Here is a 20,875-nt window from a genome sequence, read left to right as displayed (position 1 = left end):
CATTCAGCAGCTGATAATGCGATCTGCTCAGGATAAATGAAGATAAGACATCCAGGCTCTGTCAGCAGCCTCAGTCCCCTGTACTGTTTGCTGTGGAGATGTATTTTTTTGTTGTTTTAAATGCCGCTGGGGCTTGCAGCGTTTATTGGATGCTGCTCCTCTAAGGGCTGCAGCAGCTGTGGCCTTAGTGCTCACTGTGCTGGAGCCGGCAGTGTCTGAGTTACTGACACTGGAGCAAATCCCAGCTCTGCTGCTCCTGGGGCGCCGCTGGGTTCGGGGCGGGGCGGCGGGAGCCCAGGCGAGCTCAGTGCCGGCAGCTGCCCATGGATGGATGGATGGATGGATGGACGGATGGATGGATGAGCTCCTTTCCCGTCCCCTCCCGGGGATGCTCTGGGGTTCGCGCGGGGCTGCCGCGGCCGCCAGGGGGCGCCGGGCGGGCAGAGGAGCCCCGGGGCTGCCCGACCCCGGCCCCTGTGGGCGCTGCCCCGTCCCGCCGCCCCTCCGGTACCGCGGCCCGGCGGGGCCTCTCCCTCCTCCCGGTGCTGCGGGGCCGTTCGAGTGCCCACTTTGTCACCCGTGCACCGCCGCATTCTCTGCGTTCCCCGCTCCGTTCTCTCTCCGTTGCCCATTCCGCTCCCTGCATTTCCCGCTCCGTTCCCCGCTCCGTTCTCTCTCTTTCTGCGTTCCCCGCTCCGTTCTCTCTCTGCGTTTCTCTCTCCGTTCTCCCTTTCTCTCCGTTTCCCGCTCTATTCTCTGTTTCCCACTCCATTCTCTCTCTCTCTCTCCGTTACCCACTCCCGTTTCCCTCTCCATGCTCTCTCTCACTTTCTCCGTTTCCCACTCTCTTTCCCCTCTCTGTTTCCCCCTCCGTTCTGTCTCCGTTCTCTCTCTCTCTCTCCCCGTTTGCCTCTCCATTCTCTCTCTCTCTCTCTCTCCCCGTTTCCCACTCGTGTTTCCCCGCTCCTTTTCCCGCTGGCTGCGGTCTGTGACCCTCTGTGGATCGGAGCTCCCCCCCCAGCACAAGCAATCCCCGAGCTCGGGTGGCCGAGCTGTGACCCCAAGGCCGGGGCTTTGGGTGCCCGGAGGAATGGAACATTTCCAAGGGATCCAGAATCGAAGGAGTCGTTTCAAGGCCCCTCCTGCCCCGTTTATAAATCTTTCTGGCACCACCTTAATGGTGTTTTGTGTTGGTAACCTCCCAGGTTCTCAGACACCCGCTTTTCCTGGTGTGTTGGCCCTTAGTGCTGAGCAAAGAGCTTCTGCCTCTTTTCCAGAATGCAAGCCCCAGAATTCTGTCCCAATGTTGTGAAACCCCAAATTCTCACTGCCCAGCGTTGCCATTTATTTAATGCCATATGGGAGGAAGAAATGGGGCCTTTGATTGTTGCACGGTCTCTTGCAGTGATTCAAGTGACTGAATAAATAAAGAACGTTTCCTTTCTATAATCTCTTTTCTACCATAAAACTACAAGTGAAAGCAGCTGATCATATTAAATCCAATTACAACTTAATAGCTTTATATGGAGTCTTCTTTGCATTTCTTAAAAAAATTCCACATTCAGGACGTGTCCTGAGAGGAGTTGATGGCAGTGTAATATCTGTGTTCTTTGAAATATTGTTCTTATTATCAAACTTTAAGCCAATCTTTGTAATGTATTTTTTCCCCCAAAAGTTATCAATCAGGATCCATCACTGCATTATTAATTGCTAACTAACATGGGTGAAAACCAACCACAAATAATTTTAAATTTTTAAAATCTGAAATAACTATTATTCATCATAAAACTGTAGTTCTGAAATGAAGCATCCTATTGGGATAAAACAGTGAGTGTGTTCCTTGTGATGAGGGAGAAGAGGATGGATTTGCTCTCAGCTTGCTCTGTTTCTGTACCCACTGCTGCTGGCCTGGCTGCAAACATCAGGCTCTTGAATGTGAAATGTGTGACAAAGCGTTTGTAACATTCTGCTACACAGAATTTCTGCCATCCTCTGCAGGTGACCTGATTGTCTATTGATGAGCACAGACATTTTTTGATAACTGAGGCACCTTCCTGCTATATCCACCACTAGGGTGTAAACAAACAGGTGGGTGGCCAGAAAAAAGTGGAATTACTTTTTTTTTTTTAAAGTTGTAGCTAGAGCTAAAAGAATTTTTAGCTTTTGGGCAGATATTGTTGTCAAAGATCTGCAAAGCTTATCTGAGGTTTCTGAGAGCTCTGCTCAGAGCACTTTTTAGAGGGGACTGTTCAAAAATTTCTCTGGCTCTGGGAAGCATCTGTGACTGGACATCCAAAACCCAGCCATGGATCCCAGCCTGGTTCAGAATGAAAATGTGACTGTTCCTTCCAGTTTAGCTGTGATGCATCTGCTCAGCATGCTTAAATTGCTGCCTCATTATGTGACAATTAATAGTTTTGTTGATGTTTATACACATATGGTAATATTTTCCTCAACATTGTCATCCCCCTCTGCATATTGATGAAATGAGATTTCACCCCATTTAGCATTTTTAATGTGGCAGAAACAGAGCTGTTTGTTTAAGTTTAGGCACATTCTGTTTGCATCAGTACAGCTCCTGGTTTCACCAAAGGCTCTATCAGTAAAAATGAGATGGGAAGCTGCCTCCAAAAATGTGAGTTACATAACAGGTAGAAATCCTCTTTGGCTATAAAATATTTATTCAGTATTATGTAAGAAAATGGAAAAGCTTGGAGGTGGAGAGAAAAGAGGAAAAAAATCTAATATAAGATTTGAGTGGGAAACTGAAGCAGATAAAATCTGAGAAAGTGAGCCTGGTGATGGTGGAAAACAGAGTCTATTTAAGGTTTCCTTCATGACTTCACCATTAATTCCCAAAGTTTCCAGGCTGAGGAGAGAAAAGACATGTACAGGGTCTGATCTTTCTGGTGCAGAGTTCGCACATATTCTTAGACTCCAGGCAGAGGAAGAAATGTCTTTTATTTGCTCCACCAAGCTTTTGTCACAGGGTGTGAGGATCCAGTGGCAGCTTTTTCTAGGGAGGTGTGACTGAAAGCTCCTGCAGCCACTCCTGCCGGGGCACAGGGATGCTGGAATCCTGCACAAGGATGGAATCCTTCTCCCATGCCAAGGAGAAAGCACAAAGTGTGATGTGAACACTTGAAAGCAAGTGAAAGTTTTGCGGGATGTGGCTGGAGTTGTGCTGCTTTCTGCTCCCTGAGCCAGGGCAGAGGTTTCCCTGCTGGATATTTGAGTTTGCTTTCTCTCCAGGCAGAGGATTTGTGCCTAGCTCTGTCTCTCAGTGCATGTACATGGGTTTCTTTGTGTTCTGCAGATAGGTAGAGAATATTGGCTTCAGGATTTTTAAGTTTTTTAAATTTTGTTTTAAAATGAGAGGTTCATCTTATTTATCCCCAATTTTAAAGCCTTGATGGTTTTATGTTCTCTTTTAATTTAACTCCAATGTGTAGAGGTAGGAAATGTCACTATAGGACACAAAACAACTCAATGTGGAATCACTGCTCTTTCCAAGGTAAAAAAGGGACCTTTATTTTTCTGACTCCAACATTTATAGATTTCCAAAGGTGACAATGGATTGGAGGTGACAGTGCCACCTCTCCAATGACACTGGACAAACCAACAGTCCATCAAATTTCTCCTCCTCCATAAAATAATGCAAAACAATAAGTTATTTACATAAAGTGTGTGAAAAAGTTAGTTACAAGAATGTGAACATCAGAAGGCTTAGAAAATCTTAAAAAATCAGGGTGACAGGAAAAACCTTTAGTTGTTTTATTAATGTTTCACCTCAATGGTTGCATTTCCTCCTGCAAGAATTACAGTGGAAAGCATGGATGACATATGTACTGTTAACTTAGTAAACAATTGATTTTAAATGTTTGGCCAGAAAAGTAGGGATGAATTCAAGTGGATGATATTCCTTGGTTCCAATTAATGTAGGAGCAAAGGATTCTCACTGGGGAAAGGCTTTGATTCCCTTATCTTGCTGTCAAAGCAGATGATGAGGAAAATGAAATTAACTTGTCAGAAGCAAAGTTTGGTGAGAACTCATCTGCGTGCAGAATAATTCCTGTAAGCATGACATCTTAATTTCAAGATGTTTCTGACACTGCACAGAGAATTTGTCATGCAAATGAGATCCTCATTAGGAAGTAATATTTTTAGAATACTTTAAGTAAGAAGTGTGTTCTTCTGTTGGCTTTCTGTACATACATAGAACAACCCTTTAGAAAGGAAGGTCATACTGGACATGGCTGTGTTCATTGTCCCAGATGATCTCCTTAGGAAATCTGAATCTGGACTTCTGGAAATGGGAACAGAAATGGGATAGAAAGGGTAGATAGAAACCCTAATAATGAAGGAAATAAGAGATGCAGGCAGGTGTTTGTGTGTGTCTGTGAGAACCTGAGCCCATGTGTCCCTGAGTGCTCTGCAGATTCTCACACTGGTTAATAAATGTACTTTACATGATGATCCACCTCTCACAAAATGTTATGCTTTAAAGGTCTAGGCTTTAATGTCCAAATTTCAGCCTACCAGTGGGAGCTGAGAGGTTGCTTTGCTGCAGGGCACCACTGGATCTGCTTCCCATTCATTCCATTCAAGAAGAAATGGGTCTGTTTCTCCTGCTTTTGAGCCTAAAGGCTTGGCTGGACTGAGAGGGGCTTTGCATTCATCTCAGTTGTGTTCCTTCTTGCCTTGTTTTGTAACACAGGTACTTCTGCTGGTCATTTCCAGCCCATTGCAGAGCTGAGGAAGCTTTCTGTGTGTCAGCAGGAGGAGGCTGGACTTTGCTGATGACAGAAAATCCATGGGTTCTGTGCGGTCCCCTGGGGTGTGAGCAGCACAGAGCAGGAGGTGATAAGAGGTTTTGCTCAGTGAACTGTCATGAACCAACTGCAAGAAGCAGAGAAATCCTCTGCCTTGTGTAGCACTCCAGCAGTGTGAAGGACAGAAATGATGAAGGTGTATGGGAAAAGTGGTGGTGGAAATCAGGAACTCAGCTCGCTGCATGGTGGGAGTGACAAAGAGGAAATTAATTAGTGCTCACATCACAACATTTGCTACTTGGCTCCCTTTCTGATAAGACCAGAAAGGTATTGTTAGGGAGGAGCAGTTTGTGTGCATTTCTTATGCTGTAAATAGGAGCAGCTGATGAAAATGAATGTTCAGTTTGGTGTCAGTCTCCTGTGGGACTGAGCAAGTATCAGGAGCTGGGATGATCTCTGGTATCTGTCAGCCTGAATATTGAAGTAACAAAGTGTGTGAGCCCTTCAGCTCTGTGTGCTTAGGAAATTTTTAATTGATTAATGTGGACACTTCTCCTTAATGATCAGACCTGGAGAGAGTTACAGACAAAGTCTGGAATGTTCTGGTCCTGGCCAGAATGCCAGTGAGCACATATGGTACCAACTCCACTGGTCATTCATATCTCTGTTGAGATGCTCTTGTTTCCTTCTAATATACCTCCTGAAATTACTTAATTTGTGGGTAATTTTTTTTTTTAATGATAGTCATCTAAAAAAACCCAAAAGTGAAACTTCTACCTTAAGTAATGAAATAGTTTCTGAATACTTCTATATTCAGTTTTGTATGGTTTTGGGTTTGATAGAATCTTAAGAGATGAGGTTTGGGGATGAGTGTGTGCTTTCCCTAAGTGAAGCAAGGCTTCTGACAGCCACTGAAATGGCAGAGACACAAATGCAGTCACTGCTCAGAGTGTGGTGCTGGCTTTGAAATGTGCTCTGGGTCTGGGCTGCCTTTATGAACTGCACTCCCTCGTTGTCTGGGAGGATGCTGATGTTGGGCTTTGGGTGGCTCTGTGTGCAGGGAGGGAAGCACAAAGCACCCTGGGATCTGCTGATGGGGAGAAAGGGGCAGAGAACTGCATGGAACACACCCTGCTCTGTCCACAGAGGAGATTTCCCCTGGCGGGGTTTTGGTTTTGTTTGGGGAAATGGAGTTTATCTGTGTGCTTTAAATCACTTTTCATTTCTTTTGTGTTTTAGTTTTTCTTTTCTTCTGTGCTTTTCTTTTAAGGAAATTCATCATTAAAAAGGAAACAAGCAAAAAATTAAAACAGAGTCAACCCCCCTCAACCCCAAATAGCAACCACCCCCCAAAAACCCCTAAATCAAACCAAAAACCCCAACCAACCAAAAAACAAAAAAAAACCCCAAAACAAAAAAAGCCCCAAACCCCCCCAACAACAACAGAAAACCCCAAACAACCAATTCAGTGAAAAACCCCAGTGCTCCCTGAATCTGGGTAACTGCAGGCACAATAAAATAATAGTGATTTCAGTTAGTGGCAAATAAATAAAAATGGAAATTTTGTCATTATGACAGCAGTTCCTAGAGAGCATTGTTGAATTGAATATGCCTGTAATATATCTGTATTTGAGAATCTACAGGTAAATAGCATATATATAAACAGAGTAGTGATAGGCACTCAGACAAATCAAAGCATTATTACTTTATTATAAAAGGCAAGGAAATATTTTATGTAATTTATATAATTTATATGTTTTAGATATATTTTTATTTTAATATTTATTTAGGTATTTTATAATTGTATATTATATATATTTATATAAAATTACATAAATATTTTTTATATTTTATATTATTTTATATTTTTATATTTTATAATAAAAGGTAAGGAAGTGGGAACAGAAATGGGATAGAAAGGGTAGATAGAAACCCTAATAATGAAGGAAATAAGAGATACAGGCAGGTGTTTGTGTGTGTCTGTGAGAATCTGAGCCCATGTGTCCCTGAGTGCTCTGCAGAGTCTCACACTGGTTAATGAATGTACTTTACTAGAAGATTTATTGACTTTTGGGGGCCAACCCAGTGTCTCTGAGGGTGTGATGGACGAGGTGCACCATGGGTGCTGCATTCCAGGCTGCATTCCAGCTGGCAGGCACCTGGCACCCACACTTCACCTGCCTGCAGTGTTGACAAAGATAATTGCAGCGTTTCTGGAGAGAAAAAATCCAATGTGATAGCAGTGAGCTGCAGGGGGATTCCTTCCTGAGGCACTCGGGGCAGGGGGTGCCTGGCACAGAGCTTGGTGCTGTCAGCCAGGGCTGCTCAGCTCCTGCAGCAGCAGGAGCACAGTGGGTGATTGAAGGTGCTGCAGAGAACAGAATGATTCTGCCTGGCAGAAATGCAAAGGGTTCCTCACTCCCCTGCTCGTGGTGTGGGACATGAGGGGCCAGCAGAGCAGGTGCTGATGTCACCTCTTGTCACATTCACATTCTCTGGAAAATCCCTTCACCCAGGATTTTTCTCCTGAGAAGCCTCAGAGAAAAGGAAAACAATTCTGATCTCATTTGCTTCTCCTGTGTTGTGCTCCTGTGGAATGTGTTTGGAGATTGTTCACCCACAGGTGATTGTTCCATTGCATTCTGCTGGGAGTTGTTTTCACTCTTTGGCCAATCAGGGCCAAGCTGTGTCAGGACTCTGGAGAGAGTCAGGAGTTTTCATTATTATCTTTTAGCATTCTGTAAGTATCCTTGCTGTGTATAGTTTAGTATAGTATTCTTTAATATAGTATAATAAAGTAATAATTTAGCCTTCTGAGAACATGGAGTCACAGTCATCATTCCTGCCTTCATCAGGGCACCCCACAAATAAAATAACCTCTGCTGTTTTAAATGAATGTTTTGTGTTTGGGGCCCTGGTCACAGTCTGGCAGACTGTGCAGGGGCTGGCACAAAGCTGCCTCCAGAAGTGGTGAGCCCGTGGCTGGGATGCCTTGGGGAATATGGCACTCTGTGGATTTACTGCTGAGATTCAGATCCTGATTGATTTCCTGAAAGGATCGACCCCAAAGCATACATTTATCACAGGGAAACTTAAAAATGAGCACGGTTCTTCAGTAAGGTCCTATTTCTCTGAGGGTAATCCAAAGTTCTGAGATGTAGATGGCTCAAGTCTGGTGGCATTTCTGTGCAGTCTGTCTGGAGTGACAAGCTGTGGCTGTGCAGCTGGAGCTGAGTTGAGAACTCAGAATTGTCCCTGCAGTTCTGGCACGGGCAGAGCAGAGGGTGAGTGCCTGGGCATGCAGGGGCACAGCCTGAGCTGAGCCAGGATCCCTTCCTCGGGGTCAGAGCCTGTCCTGGGCTCAGGCTCCGTTCTGTGGGCTTTGTTTGTCCTGTTGTACTTTGTTGATGCAGTGCTCAGAACAAACAGCATTTTAAACTTGTGGAGCACAAGGGACAGAGGATGAATTTTGTCATGCAAGCACCAAAGAGAGCGATAAGTACAGAAATAAGGCATCCCTCTTGCCATCAGTGTTTTATGTTATAGATAAGAATTGTTGCTAGATCTAATTAATTCACTAGTATGTAGAGCAGACTTTGATACATGGGGTATTTAACAAAAGTTTAGTGATTGCTTTTATTAGTCTAATAAATTGGTTTTATAGATTTTTTTCCTTGTCAAATATAATCATTCAAATAATATCCTAATCATGCAGTGATTACCCATGATCACAGACTCTAGTCTGTAAACAGTAGAGATGCTCCTGCTTTTGGTAAACTCTGGGTTACCATAAGAATTAGTCCTGGGTGTTGCAGCAATTGCAATTGCCTTTGTGCTCTCTGTTTGATGAGTGATAGAAAGTACAAACCATTTTGAACAGGGACACTCAGGTGTATTTGATGAGAATTTAAACTTTCCCATAGCTGTTCATTCTTTGAATTCCCATACCCAAACTAATCTGGGAGGCTGTAGTTTTTCATGTTTCAGGACAGATTTCCCACGACCCTGACTATAAATAAAACAAGATTATTATTTCTGGAGGCTGATTCTTTCTCTGAGCAGTTTTCAAGGATGCTTTTTAAAAATTAAGACAAACAAACAAAAAAATTTAACCGATTTTTTTTTTTTCTGTTATCACCCATCCATTGCCTTTCTGTGAATTGAATCTTAACCCTCCAACTGAGGCTGTGCTGACACAGCAAAGTGGTTTGCTCTTGGTTGTTTGCTCTTTGGAAAAATTGATGGTAAATATGAGGAAGGTTAAGACTTGCAAAGTCAGAAATGAAGATGTATGCAACCATTTTGCATTCAAGTTCCAAGGTTGGCTGCGTGTTTTATATATAAAGTTTGCAATTCCCATTTATCAGCAAAAAATCTGAACTGTGGCCTGTGTGTTCATGGCTGGCCACTCTGCTAAGCTGGCCACAGCTACATTTGGACAAGGTTAAATGCAGGTAATATGTAGTCTTGATGACATATGCTTTATGTCATCCATCCTTGATGAATTTTCAGGGAAAAGGTTAGATTCTGATTTCCAGCAAGATACTGGAAAAAGAGCTTCCTGGACTTGCTCAGAAATGATTTATACTTATGGTGTTGGTCTGTAGATAAAAACCTACAAGACAGATCTGCAGGAGATGTATTTCTGTCCCTGCTGGCTGTCAGGAGAATGAAAAGATTTTGTACTCTGAATTTACTGACTCTTTAATGGAAAAAGGTAATACAGCATGATTAGAATATTGCATAGGCTCATGACTCATATGAATTCTTTAATGAAAATTTAAAATTGGAGATTGCTAACTGCAGCAGTATTACTGATGCTGTGATCCCCTTGAGCAAAGGACTTGGCTCTATTTTTTATTGCTGTTCAAAGGTAAATAAGGCAACCAAGTGGGGAGATTTGACAATTTGCAAAAGTTGGTGGCCTTGCTTGAAAGCTGCTTTAGGTGACCCTGCCTTGGCAGGAGGGCTGGACTAGATCATCTCCAGATCATCTCCTTCTAGCCCTGACTGCTCTGGGGTTCTCTGAAAGCTTTGAGCTGAAGATATTAAAGGAAAAAAAATTAAATCTTCCAAGTAAGAGCCATTGGTGTGGGTTAAGGTAAACAAGACCTGAATGCTGCTGGAAGGGAACAGGAGTGGCACATGCACTTGGGAGAAGAGTTCCAAACCAGTACAGAATTGTCTGCTGCAGTTTGAGAATGGGGTTTGTGCTAGCTGAACAGTTATTTTTGTTAGCAAAGCAAATCACAGCTGGGCTTTATTCATGTCCTTGGTGCCTTCCATGTCATTAAAATTCTACTCTGTTAATGATGGAGATGGTGGTACCATGGACTAGGGCAGATGAAGTGACCACAGGGTCCTTGACATCGTGCCCTGGTGTGATGGGTTGGCCTCAGCTAAGGGCTAAGAGCAGGTGGGGAAGGGACATTCCTCTCCTGGCTTTGCCCTTTCTTGTGAGCTCCACCTGTTGTAGTTGGAGGGAGGAAATTCTTTTCCAACGTGCTTCTCTCCACGGATTTTGTGTTACTAGGTGGTCCCCAGATATATTGTCAATCCACATTTGAAGGAAAAATTGTAACAATTTTCTTTATTAAACATATTTTTCCCCACCCCAAATGAGTCCAATAGTATCTCAAAAGCTTTTTTGTGTTCTTCTGTTTCCCAATAACAATCCTGTGCTTGGACTTAAGCTAGAACTGCTCTGCTGATGGAAACTGTGTGACAAACAAAACACTTTTTCCCTCCTGTTTTCCTGAGCACCTTGAAGCTTGTGCCCAAAGCCAGAGGGAAGGGGCATCCTCCTCCCTTGTCCCACGGGTGTTGGAGGAGATGGTTCTCACACCAATGGGTGTGAAAAGGTGGAATCTGTACCTCAGTCTGAGGTCAGAGCTCATCCTGCTGACAAGGGCAGGGTCTGTGGGGTGGCTGGCAGTGCTCCTGGCACTGGGAGTCCCAACACAATAATGCAGGAGCAATCAGGAGACATGAAAAGTTTTCTCTTTAAAAAGGCAGGAAGGGCTGTAAAAAGAGAAACAAGCAGAAAAGAGCAAACTTGGGAGTAGTCAGTGGATATAAACCAGGGCAAAAGGAAAAGTTCAATTTGCTGGCATAGACACATTATGATTCCTATGTGCAGGTAAAGCACAAAAGGAAAGAATTTAGGAATTTCTATTTATTGTCGTTTCTGTACTTGAGATACATTTCTACAATTTAATTCCATGGTTTCTGCTGCCCACTTTAATAAGGATTTCTGTGTTTGATTGCAGATGTTTGTATTTCAAGGTCAGAAAGTTTGAGGTGCTCCAGCTTTATAGGTTCTAGAGGAAAATAACTCACAGCAAAACTGTACATGACCTCAGAGGCAAACACAAAATAAAATAATCCCTGGGATCTGCAGACTTAATTTAGAATGCAGAACATTTCCCAAGCAGCAGTTTACTGTTTTGTTGGAATGATGGAGCATATTGTTAATGTCTTGAAATTTTTAAGAGCATTTCAAGATTTATTTTTGTAACCATTATTTGGCTTGGTTATTCTGAGATTAGGTTGAGTTTGTTTTATGGCTCTCATGTTGTTTTTTTTTTTTAATTCCTTATCAGGTCAGAGGTATTTGATAGACATGTCATTAGGCTTGCTTTTGGTTATTTTGGTTATTTTAATAGTGTTTTCTGTGATACCCATTTGCAGCAAAAGTAACAGCTAATTCTGCAAGTAGTGTTGTTATGTCATCTCTTTCCTACAATGTTTATGGTTTTGTTTTCTTTTTCCTTTCATTGTTACCTTATCTCTAGAAGAAAATTATTCCAAGTTTAATTCTAAACCACAATTTTCTCATAAAAATACAAATCCTGTTAAATAGGAAGTTATATAGGATTTATGCAAACTCTGTAAGCGGTGTTGTCACAATTTTTTGATTTCTTGTTTTTTCTGAAGAGGTTTTTCCATTAATAAAAAAGTTATTGGTTTTTTCTCACTTTATTTTTCTGATTTTCAAGTTGATTCTCATGTTTTACAAATATGTTTATTTGGAAACGCTAGTAGTTATTAAAGCCTCATAAGAGAAGCTGATTTTGGCAGTTAAGTTGCTTTTTTTAGCCATTTGTTTTCTAACATTTCCTTTTCCTTTGCCTTGGGCTAGAGAATTAATTTTGTTTTGTTGGGGTGAGGAGAAGTCATTTGCTTAGGCTGTTTTTCTATCAGAAGAGGTTATGAAGCCATGAAAGACAGTTAATTTGGAGAGGAAAATAAAAAACTGTGCTGCATGTGGGAGCACCTTCCTTGTAAAGTGTTGTAATGTGTTGTATCTATCAAATGAGATTAAACAGTGGCAGGCTGAGACAAGTTTAATGGAAAAAAGCACCCCAAGCCATGCTTTGGTGAAGGGAGTGGGGAGAGCTGTGGCATTATTTAGTGACATTGGGATGTGGGGACATCCCAGTGAGAGCTGTGGCATTATTCAGTGACATTGGGATGTGGGGCCATCCCAATGAGAGCTATGGCATTATTCAGTGACATTGGGATGTGGGGCCATGCCAGTGAGAGCTGTGGCATTATTCAGTGACATTGGGATGTGGGGCCATCCCAATGAGAGCTGTGGCATTATTCAGTGACATTGGGATGTGGGGCCATGCCAGTGAGAGCTGTGGCATTATTCAGTGACATTGGGATTGGGGACACTGAGCTGTGTCTGTGTGAGAGGCACAGGGGCTCTGTCCCCAGCACAATGAGGCTGCTCTGCTGTCCAGGTGCTGGGGTCACAGCCCTTGTCCTGCTTGGCCTCAGTGCCACAGGCTGGCCTGGCTGAAAGGGACCTTCAACCCCATCCCAGCCCACCTGGGCCCTGGACAGCGACATTTACCACTGTCCCAGGCTGCTCCAGGCCCCACTGTCCAGCCTGGCCTAGGGCACTGCCCGGGATTCTCTGGGCACCTGTGCCAGGGCCTGCCCCCTCTGCCAGGGAACAATTCCTGATTCCCAATATCCCATCCATCCCTGCCCTCTGGCAGTGGGAGCCATTCCCTGTGTCCTGTCCCTCCATCCCTTGTCCCCAGTCCCCCTCCAGCTCTCTTGGAGCCCCCTTCAGGCCCTACCAGGGGCTCTGAGCTCTCCCTGGAGCCTTCTCCTCTCCAGGCGAGCACCCCCAGCCCTCCCAGCCTGTGACCATCCATCACAAAGTCCTTGATTTCAGTTTCAGTGCCAGGAGTGGCTGAGACAAACAAATGTCTTAGAGGGAAGGCTGTCCCTGTGGACAGACAGAGCTCCTGCTGGTTCTGCAGCAGGAGCTGGTGCCAGCAGGCTCTGCATGAAGAGCTCTTCTGCTGTGCTGCAGGATGGAAGCTCTGGTGTTGGAATTGCAGGTCACCAATGGACATTTCCATCAGTTCTTTTGTAACACCCACTTTTGTAATACCCACTTATTGAGGCTTTGGATTTTATCCACTCTCTTTTCCAAATGATTCTTTTTTCCAAATTATTTCATAATTTATTTTCTTTTTCCATTTAATCTTGGTGTTTAAAAATGGATATTTTTCAGACATCATTAAAACTTCTGCCTCCATGAAATTTTAACAGTTGTGACACTTGAGAGGCTCTGTAGTGGGCAGCGATCATTTGTCAGGCAATGCTTTTTAAGACCTGCATTATTATTCAGTGATTAAAAATTCACAGGAGTGAAAGGATACCTTTGTAAATATTTTATTCTTTCTTTATTTGTTGTTATTTTGGTTTTTTTTCCCCTACAAGAGTTTTAAAGATGGTTACACCTGCTATGAAAGGCTGCTAGAACCGTGGGATGATTTTCTGTGGACAATTCAGGCTGAGGTAGGCAGTGGGAAATGAGAATTTAAGGGAAGGGCTCAGCATGTTGAATTGCTTCACAGACTGCTCCTGGCCAGGTTCTTTTGAGAATGAGCAAAGAAATACTTGTAGTAATGTGCATATTTTTCTTGTGGTGCTTGGTTGAGATGCTGGGAAAGCTTTGACATTGAGTGGAGTTAGGAACTGCTGGAAGAAAATGAATATTAACATAAAATATAATAGATGCTGCTAACTCATTTTGGAGAGGTAATTGGCTGCAGCCTGTGCATTGTTTAACTAATTTCCACTTCTTTATTGCTTCTCTTTCTATCATGGAATAATGAATATTCTTGGGGTTTTGGACATTTGAATAGAAATGTTCACCTTTTCCTTATGTTCCCCTGCCAAGTTTTAAGTCTTTTGTGTGTGTTGTTAAAAAGCTGTTTTGGCACAGACTCTTTTGGGAGGGCCAATCTTTGTGCCTGTATTTTTGTGTTTGGTAACTGTTTAGCCATAGTGTTGTCAATGGGATGAAAATGCCAAAGTCAGCTGTGGTGGGAACTCCTCAGGTTCCAAACCAGCAGGCAGTAAATTTCCAGCTGCTTTACACGGGCAGTGTTCTGTCACTGGAGAAGTTGGATCACCTTTCTTGTTTAGAGTCTTCCTATTTCTGGCTCTAACATCAGCATTTTGTTTTGACCAGCTCCCAGTAATCACTACTGGAGTACAAAATATTTTATTTTCTGACCTCGTGTCTTAGAGTTTGACTGAGCCACCTGCTTTTACTATTTCATGTAGGAAAACCCCAATTTCTTCAAAATCCCTTGTAGAAAGGAATGTCATGTATAGAAAATCTCTACGAGTGTGCACGAAGTATGACAAGGCAATTGTTTAAAATCTTTCTTTGTAAAGCTCACTTGTAAAAAATATTGAGAATAGAAAAGATTTCCTATGAATGGAGAAGACTAAAGAGGAGTGGACCTGTGTGTTGGATCAATAGATGTGCCATCTCATCCCTTGTCAAAATCTACTTACTCTTTTTATAAAGCACAGTGGAAGTTAAAAAATGAATGTGGGTGAATAATGCTCTGTCAAATATCTCTAACAAATGGTATTTCCAGCAGTGGGGTGGAGTCAGGACTGCTGAGATGGGACAGAGCTCATAGTCAGGGAGGAACTAGATACAGGAATTCCAGCAACATTTTAAGGATGAGCTTTCAGCTTATTTATTTCCTGTTCCCCTAGGAAAATAAAGAATCTCCTGCAGCAGTGGAGCAGTGTATGATTGAATTGAATTGGCATCTTCCCAGAGCAGAGAACTTGTTGTATTGACAGTGTATATATTTCAGCTGAACAATTTTAGTTAAGCAGTTTCCTTCCTGGAAATGTCAAGTTTCAGTAGTAGTACATTTTGGGGATGGTAACTGATATTTAAGATAATTGTGCTGCATGGATGCTTCTTTTTTTTCTCCTCAGTGAGCACAGATAAATCCTTGAAGGAGACTTAAAGAGAGACACCTTGGATTAGTGCAGGTTTAGCTGTGTTTTACTGAATATTGTATTTGAACTCCTCTCTGGCCTCAAGTGTGAGAATGGCAGATGAACATGGGGAAGGTTTGTTGTGCTGGGGGTTGTGTTTTTATTTTAGGAAGCCACATTCTGGTTGTAGAGCAGGAGAGAAGCACTGCTGGTGAATGGTTAGCAAAGCTCTGGCTGCCATTTCCACTGCCACGTGTTCCCTGGGCTCTGGGCCCATCTCCCAGTGCTCCAGGGGTCACATAATTGTCACCTGCCCATTTCTGGAATGAACATGAACACACTAAACATTGTTTAAAATGTGCTCACTTCAGTTGCCCAAAGATTCTGAGTGGCAAGAGACCATCAGGATCCCTTTGATGCTGTTCAAAGCTCTCCCTTTTCCCTTGGATCAGAGTGGTGCAAACCCAAGTGTTTGCTTTTCCCTTGCAGTTTAGGTCTGTGAGATTGCATCTTTGATATTCTGGGTTTCCTGCTCAGATGGAATAGCAAGGCTCTATTTCAAGGGCACTGCGGGGAACGTGTGATACTCACCGAGCTCTTCTTGAGCAAGGAGCAGAATTATTTTAGAAAGCTGTTGAGGCAAACTGGTAGGATTAAACTGGCACACACCATATAAAGGAAAGCTGGTCAATCAAGAGAGAAAACACCTTTAAAATGGATTTTTTTTGTTGTTATTTAGATGTAATGCCCCAGTCAAAGATTATTTTTTTCCTCTTGCACTGTTGAATAAATGAGTGGCAGCAGAATGCAAAATACAATTGACACGTTTATAATGTTCTTCTGAATTTTGGCCTGGTACTTCCCTCCCTGTTAATCCCTCAAAGACTTCTAATAAACAAATTTAATGGTACCAGTTGTGCAGTATTTTTTAAATTGAGAAGTTTTTTCCTGCTTTTGTTGGATCCATCTCAGCCAGAAAAGCAAATGCCTGCTGTTTTATGGGATTGTTGTTTTAAACTGTGTGTGCTGACAGAATAAATATTCAAGAGACAACATCATTTTGTGTGTATATATATATAGGCAAGTTTGTTGTTTTTTTTTTTTTCTTTTGAGCTGATTTCTTGCTGGAGGAATAATGGTGGTTGCTGCTGTGGGCTGGGGAGGTGTCTGCAGTGAGGGCTCCTCCTCGACCTCTGCTCTGGTGAATGCAGACATCAGTGTTTGCTCTGACAATGCATTTGTGTCTCTGTGAAACAGGTACTGAATCGTCCTCATTGTGCTGCTGCTCCTCTAAACCCATTCATGTTTCAAACAATAAAAAAAGGCATTGTGAGAGCCAAACACTTGTATGCCAACATAACAATATTTGAAGAAGATAATCAAAGCTGTTTGTTCTGCTTTGCTGCTTTTGCTTTGTCTGCAATTCAGGTCTTCATTATGAAGCAAGATGGTGTCTGAAACAGTGTCTGTGAAAGAGGTTAAAAAAAACCCAAACCAAAATAGATCTGGGGCTAAAGCACCAAGAGAAGAATGGGTACTGGCTTTGTGGAACATTGCTGGCTGTGTGTCCTGTGTGTTCATGGCCTGGTGTGTGCCAGGCTCCTCCCTCCAGGTGTGACTTTGGAAAGAAACATTCTGAAACCTTGTCATGGGAATGTGCCTTTATATATATGGACACAAATAAATAGATAAAAATTTGTTTTATTTGGAGTTACACTTAATAGAAAACCTTAGAGGTTTTTATCTTTCTTATGATAGGGCTTTCATATAAAATAATGATACTTCTGCTTTGTTGTAGGGGCAGAATTGTTATTTAAGCAGTGCTATAACAATGATTGGTGGAAGCTTCAGCAGAGCAGAACCCTGGAATTGTTTATATGTAGAGTAGAAGAGACAGTGAAGTACCAAGAAGAGAGCCTTTGCTAACGGAATAGGAATCACTGTTTTTTTATTTTTTCCCCCCCTTTTGTTTGTGAGGTTTTTTTGCCATTGTTGGTCTTTCAGCCTTTTGCTGAGCTGTCAGAATAATAGGTCATATGGTAATTGGAAATATTAACAGAGAATAGCCAGAGCATTTGCATGCAGCAGGCAGCAAGGAAGACCTGCATATAGCTCAGGCTTCTGCATCCTGACTTGAAAGTTGTCTTGATTTCTGATGGGCTATGGAGAGATGTATATATAGAGAGAGGTGGGCTGCTCTGCTGAGCTTTTCTCAGCCTTAAGATGGTAATTTTCCCAGGAAATTTAATGCAGTAGGAGCGCTTTCCAAATAAGTACCTGTAGCCACTGACACTTTGAATAAACTTGTACTGAAATAGATTTGGCTTTTTTTAATTTTAGTTGAGAGATGTGTCTTACTGGCTGTGTGGAATTGGGAATTACTTTCTGGGGAGGAAAAGTAACCACAAAAACCCCTAAATCAAACCACCTAATACCCACTCAAAACCTGCCTGTGGATCCCAAAGCTTTGCAATTCCTGAACCTGTGTTTTGGAAGAAATAATTATGATAATAAGATCAGATTTCTAAATGTTTTTTATTTTCAAGTCAACTGCTTAATTATTCCTGGAAATTAAAAAGTAGGCACTAAAAATAGATATTTATGGAAGTGCCCTGCACTATTCCAAATGCTCCACCCAGGAGCTGAGGTCATGCTTAGCAATAGATTGTCTCATACGATTAAATGCTTTGCTGGATTAGAGCCAAACTGTTTGGCTCTGATGTTTATGAGTATTTTGTGCTTATTTGTATTTTGTGTATTTTTTGCCCCCCCAATGTGTTGATGCTCAATCTTTGGAGGTTTTGTGGTAGATCACAGGAGCTCTCTGGCAAGCTGGACAAATAATTTGTGATTTCTTAGTAAATGACAGTTAATATTTGTGCTGGTGACACCTGTTCCATTAATGGCTGATCTCCAATACTCTTGGAAAGGTGAAGTATCCCTAAGTGGGGCTGAATTTGGTTCTTCCCATTGGATGAGGCTGATGTTCACATGGAAATGGCTGAAGGCCACAGAATAATTTTGCTTAACAGACTCAGAATATTGAAAATGTAAGGGGGAAAAAGAGAACATTTTAAGACTTCTCAAAGTAATTTCTTTGATCCAAACCAGTAGCATTTTAGTGAAATAAAACTGGAGATTAAGGATGGGGAGGGATTTCTTTATTTGCTTTATTTTGTCAAACTTTCTGTAGTTTCAAGATGAGGCATGAGGCAGCAGAAAAGCACTGGAGATTCAAAGAGGGGAGTTGATGGTTCTGGAATATCTGCTGGACATCAACCAAAGGCCATACACACTTATTTCCAAATGTGGTAATAAATTCCAACACGGTAGTTTATTTCCAATAGCCAACAATTAATTATTTCAGCTTTCACAAAACTAAATGTCAGCCTAAGTATATTGTTTAAAATGTGACATGAAATGTCTGTTGAAAAGCCTGAGATGGCAGGAAGACAGAGAAAAAGAATAAAAATTAAAGCGGGAGTGGTAATGATTTTGTTCCTCTGAAAATGACTTTGCATTTTGCCATTAATTTTCCTGTGTAATTTAAGTGCTCTAAATCCAAAATCAAATACTGAATTTTTTTGTGCTTTCATTACAACTGAAATGTATGAAACAATTTTTAGATTGATGTGGAATTTTTGCCAGGGGAGAGCTCCACATCAGTTGTTTAGTCTGCTGAGAGAGTTTACTTTGTCATGGTGTGTGTATTAAATCTTGCCCCAAAAGCCCAGAGGATGTGCTGGGGTGTGCCTGCTGCCCTCTCCACTTCCCCTGCCCAGGGATCTCCTGCAGCCACTGAACTCCAGGGTTCCGTGCCCTCTCCTGCTCTTGTTTTGAGCGTGTGTGCATTTCCTGGGTATGGAAAACAAGGATGGGACCCGGGAGCTGCAGCTCCTGTGGGTGTTTCAGGGAGTGCAGCAAGTGGCACTGGAGCACAGCTGGCTCAATGGAATATTTACCCAGCTTAGGAGGAGATGAATGGTTGTTTGAGCTGAACTTTGTCCCTGCCCTTCCAAGTTTCATAAAGCACTTAATGATGACTGAGCTGCCCATTAAATCCAGATGATTTCAGTCCTGGGAAGGGAATGTTTTCCAATGACTTGATTTAGGCTGCTTTCAGCCCAGAAGATAGAATGGTGCTGAGGGTGTAACAATGTCCTTCTTTCAGATTTCATGCAATGCACCCTCATGTTTATTCACTGAGCAATGTCTGCTTGGTGCTCTGGAGCAGCAGCTGCTCTGATGGACACTTGGTGCTTCCTTGGCTTTGGGGTGCAGGTGTCACCTCCTGGCCAGGCTGCAGTGCCCAGGGTGTGTGACAGGGCCAGGCTGCAGTGCCCAGGGTGTGCAGGGTGTGTGACAGGAACAGGCTGCAGTGCCCAGGGTGTGTGACAGGGCCGGGCTGCAGTGCCCAGGGTGTGTGACAGGGCCGGGCTGCAGTGCCCAGGGTGTGTGACAGGGCCAGGCTGCAGTGCCCAGGGTGTGCAGGGGTGTGACAGGAACAGGCTGCAGTGCCCAGGGTGTGTGACAGGGCCAGGCTGCAGTGCCCAGGGTGTGTGACAGGAACAGGCTGCAGTGCCCAGGGTGTGTGACAGGGCCAGGCTGCAGTGCCCAGGGTGTGTGACAGGGCCAGGCTGCAGTGCCCAGGGTGTGCAGGGGTGTGACAGGGCCAGGCTGCAGTGCCCAGGGTGTGTGACAGGGCCAGGCTGCAGTGCCCAGGGTGTGCAGGGTGTGTGACAGGAACAGGCTGCAGTGCCCAGGGTGTGTGACAGGGCCGGGCTGCAGTGCCCAGGGTGTGTGACAGGGCCAGGCTGCAGTGCCCAGGGTGTGTGACAGGGCCAGGCTGCAGTGCCCAGGGTGTGCAGGGTGTGTGACAGGGCCAGGCTGCAGTGCCCAGGGTGCCCAGGGTGTGTGACAGGGCCAGGCTGCAGTGCCCGGGGTGTGTGACAGGGCCAGGCTGCAGCGCCCAGGGTGTGCAGGGGTGTCACAGGGCCGGGCTGCAGTGCCCAGGGTGTTCCCACCTGTACAAGGCACTTTATTTTAACCCAGCCACTTTATTTTAACCCAGCCAGTTTATTTTCACCTTGTCCCTGTGGGGAGCTGGAGTCTCTGCAGCTGTGCCCCAGCAGCTCTGCTGCAGTGCTGTCACTGAGAGAATTCCATGTGGGAAAGGGGAGCAAGGACCAGAGGTGGGACATGAACCCTGGTGTGTTTGGGGAATATAAATCATATTCACTATTGCACACTGCTTGATGTAATCACTCTGCTGACAGGAGGAATTTTATCAGGGTGGTTTGACATTCCTGTCCACAACTCATCTTTATGTAGGTCAGAAATCAATTTTCTTTCTAGCCCCAAATGAACCAATTTATTCATATTGAGATCTAGACTTGAAATTTTATTTTACTTAGAATATTTTCCTCTTGTTCTAATTACTTCTAAAAAGAAAGAAAAGTAGGTGTAATTTGGAATTTAATTGCTGAAACATTCACTGGAAGAACAGGGAGATTTGAGCATGTAGTTATGATGTACTGCAAGAATAAATGTTAAACTAAATTTTGATTTTTAGCTGCCTGGTGCTAAATAAGTTATCTGCTCCTGAAAGAGTTGGAGACAATAGGTTTAATGAAATGATCAACTGCACCTTAAAGTGAAGAGATTTTCCTCACATGCTTCTGAAATAAGGCTGAGAAGCAAAATGTTGAGTGTGGAATGGAGGTCAGAGATAAGGGAGATCACAAGGATAATTTTTGTACTTTGGATTGATTAAGAAGGTGTTGCTGAGCACTTCTGTTTGCTTTCTGCTTGTTTTCCTGCAGAAT

Source organism: Molothrus ater, chromosome 11 (assembly GCF_012460135.2).
Source record: "Molothrus ater isolate BHLD 08-10-18 breed brown headed cowbird chromosome 11, BPBGC_Mater_1.1, whole genome shotgun sequence".
Lineage (NCBI taxonomy): Eukaryota > Metazoa > Chordata > Aves > Passeriformes > Icteridae > Molothrus > Molothrus ater.
The sequence above is the reverse complement of the archived record's forward strand: the minus strand, read 5'-3'. Positions refer to the sequence as shown.